This window comes from Erinaceus europaeus, chromosome 14 (assembly GCF_950295315.1).
Source record: "Erinaceus europaeus chromosome 14, mEriEur2.1, whole genome shotgun sequence".
Classification (NCBI taxonomy): domain Eukaryota; kingdom Metazoa; phylum Chordata; class Mammalia; order Eulipotyphla; family Erinaceidae; genus Erinaceus; species Erinaceus europaeus.
Window position 1 is genome coordinate 31,475,605 of NC_080175.1, and position 9,626 is coordinate 31,485,230.

At 41.6% G+C, this 9,626-nt stretch overlaps 1 long non-coding RNA gene across 1 annotated transcript in view; it reads left to right on the forward strand.

The window, feature by feature from the left end:
• LOC132532656 (uncharacterized) overlaps positions 1-8,987 on the forward strand; it is a 51,086-nt gene extending 42,099 nt beyond the window's left edge. The window contains exons 2-4 of the long non-coding RNA XR_009544564.1: positions 2,609-2,685; positions 3,748-3,895; positions 8,376-8,987. This is a non-coding gene — a long non-coding RNA (uncharacterized LOC132532656). The remainder of the gene's footprint in view (positions 1-2,608; positions 2,686-3,747; positions 3,896-8,375) is intronic.
• Positions 8,988-9,626: the final 639 nt, after the last annotated feature.

Sequence of the window (9,626 nt, forward strand, 5' to 3'; positions counted from 1 at the left end):
GCTTACTTAAATAACTAACATTAAAACAAGGCCATTAATATCAGCTAATTTAAATAAGGTAGTTAATGTTGACTTGCTGTCGTGTGTTAATACTCAGAGTTCTGGCTTCATGGCACAATAAACAGAAAATCACTTGGGCTGATTTAAATAGGGCAGTTAGGAAAAGAGTGGGAGAGAGCTACACGAATCTGAGCACCAGTAAGAAAGGAAGGAAAGCTCCTTTCTCTGTGCTGAGCGAAGCACGGGAGAAGAAATGTTTAAGGGCTCTAAGCACCTTTTCTGGCAGGAAAGAAGTAGCTTTTCTGTCTGTGTACCACAGAAGGTTGGTCTGAGTTGTGCCAATTCTGTGCAGAGCCTGTTACCTGGGCTGCCACAGAGAAGTGGGCAGCAGAGCCTCCCCTGAGGGGTCCAAATAGCCCCACCTGTTTTGAAGATACAAAGCTAAATGCCCGATAGACATTTTTTTCATCTTTATAATTACAACTATCAGCTCCTTTTTTAAAAAAAAAAACAAACCATTTTTATTTGCTATTAATAGTGGTTTACAAGAGTGTAAGAGGACAGTGGTTGGGCAGTGACATAGCCTTGCACTAGGTGCAAGGACCTGGCTTGAAGCCCCCACTTCCTACCTGCAGGGTGAAGCTTCATAAGCAGTGAAGCAGTACTGCAGGTGTTTCTCTTTCTCTCTCCCTCTTTATCTCCCCTTTCCCTCTCACTTTCATTCTGTCGAAAGAGAGAGAGAGAGAGAGTACAAGATATAGTTCCACACTGCACCTACCACTGAAGGTATGTCCTTGCTCCCAATATAACCACCATCATTCTCACAAAGTCTATGAGACAGTTTGTTTACTTCTGATGTTTTTTCTTTGAAAGCTCATGTATTTCAGTTCTCTATACTCCTTATATGAGTGAAACCATCCAGTAGTTGTTTTTCACCTCTTTACATATTTTACTAAACATAAAATTTCCATCCATCTTTTCCCAAAGAACACAATATCACTCTTTTTTTTTACACCACAGAACAGTATTCAATAATATCTATACTCCACAACTTTTTTATACAATTGTCTGTTAATGGGCATTTAGGCTGTTTCTACTCTTTGGCTATTGTGAATAATGCAGCTATAAGTATAGGGGTGCATATGTCCCAAAGAAGTAGTATTTTCATGTCCTTTGGATATATGCTTAAGAATGGTATCTCTGGATCATAACATAATTCTTTTTTTTTAACCAGAGTACTGTTCAGCTCTGGTTTATAGTGATGCAGGGGACTGAACCTGGGACTTTGGAGCTGCAAGCATGAGAGTCTCTGCGTAACCATTATGCTATCTACCCCAACACATAACTCAATTTTTCAAATATACTATTATGTCTCAAGCAAAGTGACTCCTCCGTTTAAATTACCACACTATCTTTGAAGTGACAGCATGTCTTTTTATTTAAAACTTACAAGCCTGGGTTAATTTAGGGACAATTATCTGACTGATTTCCTCTCCCATAAAAAAAAAAATGTCTAACAAAAAAATATCTGGTGAGGGGAGATATTCAGACTCCCATGAATATATTTACCTGGGGCCCTTCCAGCTTAATCACATGGCTGGTTAGTGGCAGAGGCAGGACTGGAAGCCTTTGTGGACTTCAGAATTTTATATAAGAAGTCGTGCTGACATGGCTCCAGTGTGAGCCCTCTCTCTCACTGGGTGAGGGAATGTGAGCACAGTTCTGTCTCTGTGACTGTTTCCTTCTGAGACTGCTGGGAGGAGGAAACAAGCTGATGCACATGAAGTTCAGCATGAGCCTGGCACAGAGTCACAGTTGAACTGTTGCTGGACTCTAATGCTTTGCTTGGTACTCGAGGATTAATTCTGCCTATCTCATTCTTTTGAAGTGGTCTTTCCCCCTATTAAAAAAAACTGTATAGCTGACATACAATATCTTGCTCATAGTCAGAACATACACTTTAATGAGTTTTGATATCAGTGCAAACCCATGAAACTGTCACCAGGATCAATATAACAAAATACCCACCACCTCACTCCACCCAGCAGTCTCCCTGTACCCTTTTGCGCTCCATCCTTCTCTCTCCCTTTATCTCCCCAGCAAACATTGATCATGTTTCCTGTCATTATAGATAAGCGTGTTTTTTTCCCTAGAGTTTTTGTGAACAGAGCCCTACCATATGTACTTGCTTTTTGTCTGGTTTCTTTTACATGGCATTCATTATTTTGAACTCATTTATTTATATATTTTTACTAGAACATTGTTCAGCTCAAGTCTGTGGTGGTACCAGGGATTAAACCTAGGACCTCAGAGCTTCCGGCATGAAAGTCTTTTGTGTAACCACTATGCTATCTATGGGACCCCATTCTATTATTGACGTGGGATTTTTTAATAAAATAAATAAATAAATAAAGTTAAGAGAGAGAGAGAAAGAGCACAGACTAGAACAGAGAGAGGGAGAAGGAAGGAGAAAGAGAACTAGAACAGAGCATCATTCTGACACAGGCAATGCCAGGGATCAAACTGTGAACTTCATGCTTTCAAACCCTTTATCCATTGCACCATCTACTGGATTTATTGTATTTTAATGTTTTTCCTTTACTTTGAGTATGGTGGACAAAGCATTTCCAGGTTAAAGACACAGACCAGTGGAAGTCATCTTCAGAGTCCTGGTGGCAATTGCAGGTGGGTGTGAGCTGATGGTGGGCTGAGTGTTAGCTGGGGCTTCTAGCTCTTGTATTCTGGGCATTTATATGGTCCCTGTGGCCCTGCAAGTGCAGGCAGTTCCAGAGCAGGAGTATTTAAAGGGTACAAATCACGTGGTCTTTTCGTACTCCATGAGCCAGGCCCTACCCCTGAGAAGTCACAGGTCTGAAGTGTGTTGTGGTTGAAAACTGCATCTGAAGTGATGTCACTCATTGGTAAAAGTCTCCCAGTCAGTGATACTTAAGGCAAGAAAGGAAGAGAGTCCCAGTGGCCTGTAGTGGAAGCATCACTTCTCATAGAGACAATGGGATGCTCTGTCATGTCTGAAATATATTTGGAGGTGTCTGTAGGCAGTTGTGAATGTGGCACCCAGAGCTTTAATGGCCACACATGGAAATAAGACAGTTCCTGGGGTTATTTCAGTATCTTAAACACATGTGACAAGAGTCACCATGTGTCTTGTGAACCAGGAAACAAACAAGGGTGGGGTTTCACCTGTCTGCACATGTGACTGCCGAAAACCACATTCAAGAGGGCACACAAATCAATAACGAAAATGAGACACTCAACTTAACCACAAAGAGCTATTTTTGCTCATCCCAAATTGCTCTGTTTCTGTAAGCAGCTATTTTCATGGCAAAGACAGCCTCTTCCCTGGCTATGTATAGGGCGGCTCAGCAATTTAAAAAACAAGTGGGAAGAGAAAAGAAATCTGCAAATAGGCTCACACCCCAGGGATAAATCTGAGGCACTTCGGAAGGTGGTGTAAGTTGGTTCTTTCCCCAAATATCTGGCCTCTTCAAATTCCACCCATGGGTTGGAAACCATCAGGAAATAAATAGACATACACGTTGGAGGGTCACTTTCTAGTAAGTGCTCAGTGTTTAAAAATAGGGATTTAAAAGGAAATGTCTCCTCTGTGTCTAGTGGTGGCGGTTCCTGGGCTGTCTTTTGCTCCAGTACCCAGGGACTGCGTTTAGATGACAGGTGAGGGGAAGCGCGTGTCTATTTTTAAAGCTCTGTTTTTCTGACTGTTGCCAGGGAGAATGTGAACAAAAGAAGTGCACAGAGACGAGAGACGGGAAGGTCACCTCAAATGCTGGTTCAGTGAGTCACTCAACAATTATTTACTGATTCCACTGCCCAAAAATATACTGGATCTGCCTTCTTCGCTGCCATGTTTATCCAGGTAGCCATTATTTTTTGCCTTGACTATGAGGACTTCCTGTTTTCCCCTGCGGTTCCTCCAGTACTCCATTCCCTACCCTATAGTCAGAGCTGAGTTGTTCTGTTTCTTTGTTTGTTTGCTTTTTGTTTGTTCATTTTTCTTTTCTTTCTTTGTCAGTGAGTGAAGGGCTCATATTGCCAGCTCCGTTTTTCAAAATTCTGTATTTCTTGAGGAGTAGGGGGAAAGAGAGGAGGAGGGAGAAACACCAAACACCATCCTACCACCCAGGGACCTCTGTTGGTACTGTTCACAGTGCTCCTGAATGGTACCAAGGATTGAATCCAGGATCTGAGGTATGTGCTCTATTACTGAGCACACTCCCAGGCCCCTAGAGAGAAAAGCTTTCAGATAGTGGACATTAGAGTGAATCACACCCAGGAAAAATAGAAGTGTGCAATAAAAGGTCTGGAAGCACACCTACCAAACTGTTATTAGTGGGTATCCCTAGAGAAGGACTCACTGGGAGACCTGGATGATTATACTATATTGTTTGAATGTTATCAAGTGAGCTTTATTTCTCTTTCATAATTTAAAAGGAACTCTCAAATATTTAATTTGGATCCTACTTCTTAAGAGCTCTTAATCTTGCATGAGGTTTCCAGACAGTGAAAATTCCAGGAATTATGCTCACTTGTAATGGTCCTATGGGGCAGAATGTATCAGCACAGATGAAAAGTGGATGGGGAGATTGACATTAGGAAACACAGAACTTTGGTGGTGGGTATGATGTGGAATATGCCTGTAATCTCACAATTTTGTAATCCACTGTTAATCTCTCTCTCTCTCTCTCTCTCTCTCTCACACACACACACACACACACACACACCATCAAGATACCTCACCTAGATAGTGCACTTACTTTGTCATGCCCATGAGTCAAGCTCAAGTCCAATCCCCACAGCCCTGGAGGAAGCTTCAGTGCTGTGTTGTCTTTTTAAAATATATTTTATTAGTGATTTAATAGTGACTTAAAAGATGACAAGATAATAGAGATAAAATTCTACAGCGCTACTGCCACCAAAGTCTGTGCCCCCTACCACTTCCAATGTAACTACCATATTTCTCCCGAAGATCATAGATAAGAGTTGACTATATATATTGAATATATTTTTGTATTTTCAAATTCATGTGTTTCAACTGTCTGTATTTCACATATGAGTGAAATCATCCTCAGTTGCCCTTTCCTTCCTTATTAACTTCACTAAGCATAATCACCACCAGTCCCATCCATTTTGTTCCAAAGGACACAAGCTGTGCTTTGTTATCTTTCCCTATCTCCCCCGTCTATCTTTATCTGAAAAGGTCAACCCAGAGCAGTGAAGTCAGGTAATAAGAAAGAAAAAAAAAAAAGAATAAGAAAGGAAGGAATGAAAAAGAGAGAAAAGGAAAGGAAAGGAAAGGAAAGGAAAGGAAAGGAAAGGAAAGGAAAGGAAAGGAAAGGAAAGGAAAGGAAAGGAAAGGAAAGGAAAGGAAAGGATAAACCATTCTGCTCAAAGTTTGCCTATGGACATGCACGGGCAGAGAAGGCCAGTGCAGAGGTACTGAGGCAGCTTCCCTTTGCTGAAAGTGGTGGCCCTGATTTAAATACCACATGCCAGCAGAGTCCCTGTAGTTCTGTAGCTCCATCAATACGTTAGAAAGCACAAACTTTGAGCCCCTTTGTTCCACAGGGGACCCAGTAGCAACCTAGTTTCATTTATTTCTAACTCTAATTTTTTTTTTTTTTTGCCTCCAGGGTTATTGCCAGGGCTTGGTGCCTGCACCATGAATCCACTGCTCCTGGAGACCATATTTTCCCCTTTTGTTGCCCTTGTTTTTTTTTAATCATTGTTATGGTTATTATTGTTGTTGTTGCTGTTGCTGTCATTGGATAGGACAGAGAGAAACCGAGAGAGGAGGGGAAGACAGAGAGGGGGAGAGAAAGATAGTTACCTGCAGACCTGCTTCACCGCCTGTGAAGTGACTCCCCTGCAGGTGGGGAGCCGGGGGCTCGAACCAGGATCTTTATGCCTGTCCTTGCACTTTGCTCCATGTGCGCTTAACCCATGGCACTACCGCCTGACTCCCTCTAACTCTAATTTTTATCAGACAAGTACACTTCCAGGACCCTGTCTTCTGTTGGTAAGCTGGTTATCCCTGAATAGCTTTCCTTAGTCATCATTTTCCTTAGTCATCACTGCCTTTTCAAATGGGCTCATTCTCCACTTCCAAGAGTGTTTCTCTGCAAACTTTTTATGACTGAGCTCTGCAGTTATTAGGAATTGGCGGTAAAGCATCCCCAGCAATCTAGTTTCAACAGTGACCCTGAAGGACATTCAGACACTTGATTTAGAAGGTCTCTCAGTGCACCAGGCTAAAAACCTGGGCCAGTGATGCCAAAGCTGTAGCTCCCCTATACTTCTTGATCTACTGCTGCAGAGTGCCAAACCCTATCTGGCAATCCAGCAGCCTAGTTAAAAGGAATATTTTTTCAGTGACAAAAACATTGAACTGAGTTTGCCTTCAGAGTTGAAAGAGGAAAATAATAGCTCATAGTGGCTCCTTGTGAGTGTGTTAATACTCAGAGTTCTGATTTCTTGGTGTGAGAAGTGGCTAGTCGCAGAAGATAATATAAATGAAAAGATCATGGCAGTTATGAAAAAAGTGTGTGGGGGGGACAGTTAAAATTTACATATATTCATATGCATTTTCTTTTTCTATAAGAGTCATACCTGGGACCTCATTCCACAAGTCCTTTGTTTTATCACTGGATTATTTTCCCAATTCACTCATTCCTATAGATGAGATAGAAAGAGAGAGAGAGAGAGAGAGAGAGAGAACATGGGGGAGCAGTTTCATACATGTACTGTGCTGCTGAACGCCCCCACACACTGGCCCAATTTGTGTGTGTGTGTGTGTGTGTAATGAGAGAGATAAACAGAAAGAAGAGAGACAGGAAGAGACACCAAAGCTCTACCAACCATGGAGTTCTACCTACTTTTATCTTCATTGCTCTTTACTGTTTTAACCCAGGACCTCACACACAGAGAAGGAATATGCTATACTTCCTGGTCCCATATTCTTATTTTCTTAAATAATGAGTTTTTTTTTTTTTTTTTTTTTTGGATAAGGTGCATGCCTTTCCATATGCTGCCACCACATGGGAGCCTCCAGTGCACTGGGAACAGCTCTTGTGCTGTGATGTGTGTGTGTGTGTGTGTGTGTGTGTGTGTGTGTGTGTGTGTGTGTGTGTGTGTGTGTGTATGACAGAGAGCAGCAGCCTAGGAGTGGTGAAATCATATATGCATGAGAGTCCTCAAAGGAGGGAAGAAGATGGAGGGAAAGAGAGAGAAAGAATCTTAACTTCAATCCCCACAAGTGTTTCAGTACTCAGTGCAGACCGGCCTCTTTTGTTGACCCAGCCATCTGTCTGCAGGTGTTAACATAGCTCAGGCCAGACTCTGCATGTCATTCAAGGCAAGCCATTCAGTGTTGTCACCTTGACTCTCTGCCACCCTCAGCACAAGTCCTTGTTAGAAATGTCCTCTTCAGCTGTTGACCAACCAATGACTTGGTATTTCTTCCCTTCATTCAATCACCTGAAAGAGTAGGCACAATGCAAGTGTTGATGTCAAGTTGTGGGAATATAGGTAGATAAATAGACAAATAGGCATAGATACAGCTGTATATCTGTGAAGAGAGAAGTGAAATAAAATGCTAATGCATTGGGAATCTAGATAAAAGAGATTATACTCTTTTTGCATAGCTCCTGTAAAACTGAGAATACTTCAGGATAAATTACAAAATTGGCTTATAAAACAAACATGTTCTGAGGTTGATCTCCATGCCCTCAGACTATGGACAGAGGAAGGAGATCATCTTAAGAAGCTCTAGCCATTATTCATTTCAGCAAAGCAAATGCAACCCCCTCCCCCTTCTGCTGACCAGTGCAAAAAACCAAAACTAAAGTAAAATAAATGTTTAAATAGCTCGTGAGAGTCAGTAAGAAACTGGTCCTGCTTGGGAAGGCACTAAGAAGTAACTCTTTATAGACAAGACAATCTTGAAGCAAATTACTGATTTGTGCCAGGGTACAGAAAAGATTGTAAAAAAAAAAAAAAAAGTTGAAAGGAACCCATTGCAAATAGTTGAAGCTAATCAATGTCAGAACAAAAGCATTTTCATCTACCTTCCCCCTAGTTACTGTATTACTTGACTGAGGAAATACTGATTTGTAGTATTACTGGTGTCACAAGAATGCATTTCCGCATTTCCCTAAGACAGGTGTGTGTATACATACCTCACCTTCCATCAGATTGTCGTTTTGTTCCACCATAGAAACCTAGATTCCTCAACATCCCCTCAGTGCTTCTCCCCTTCCTCTTCTGAGTCCCCAAATCTACTGCAGTAGACCACAGTCCCCTGAGGTTACAGCCTGCATTACCCTTGCTTTGTTTCTTAGATCTCATCTATAAGGAAGATCATCCAATATCCATCCTTCTGACTTATTTCCATCAGTGTATGCCCTTTTCTAAATAATGGCAGTGAAATATTCACAATAGCCAATGAGTGGAAGCAGCCTAAATTTCCATTAACAGATGACTGACTAAAGAAGTTATGGGACATATATTCCATGGAATACTACTCTGCAGTCAAAAAAGAAGATACTGTGTCCTTTGGGGCAAAATGGATGGAACTGAAGATGATTATGCTTAGCAAAGCAAGAGATGAGAGACAACTACCAGATGATTTCACTCATGTGCAGTCTAGAGATCTGATTTATATGAACTTGTCAAAAAAAATTAAAAAAAAACAGAAACAAGCAAACTGTTGATAAGACTTATGACAATGATTGTGGCTATCTTTCAGAGGGTGGAGATACAGAATTTGGTGGTGTGGAAATATATATACACTAATCTTACAATCTTGTAACAAACTATTAATAACAAATACAAATTTTAAAAAATAAAATAAATATTGGTGGAGCTGGATGGTGGCACACCTGGTTGAATGCACATGCTACAATGCACAAGGACCCAGGTTCAAGCCCCTGGTCCCCACCTGCAGGGAGAAAGCTTTTTGAGTGGTGAAACAGTGTTGCAGGTGTCTCTCTGTCTCTTTCCCTTTCTGTCACCCCCTTCCTTCTCAATCTTTATCTAAATAAATAAATATTGACACTGAAAGAGACGGCAAAGTGGAGCATAGAGTTCAAGTGTAGGAGTTGAACATGGGAGGTCCAAATTTAGACTTCTCCATTTTGTTTGTTTGTTTGTGCGTTGCCACCAGGGCTATGGCTGGTGTTCAGTGCCTGGATGACAAACCCACTGCTCTTGGTGGCCATATTTATCCTTCTTATTTTAGAATAGAGACGGGGGGGGGAGGGACAAGAGACACATGAACCCTGCTCCATTGGCTATCAAGTTCTTCCCCGCAGGCAAGGACCAGGGTTCTCACACATGGTAGGTAACTTGTTTACTTCACAAGTTGCACCACGGCCTGGCCCCACATCTTCAGTTTCTACCCACGTATTTTCAGGCAATTTACCCAGTCTTTCTGGACCTTGGTCTCTTCAACCTATAGGATAACAATAGCAGCTTCCTTTGACCATAGGGAGACTTGATGTAATACCATCCTGAATTTGGGAGATATTCTATAAACACCTGTTGCCTTGCTTTCTGTGAAACATCTGGAAAGTCTTCAAGCCCACTGAATC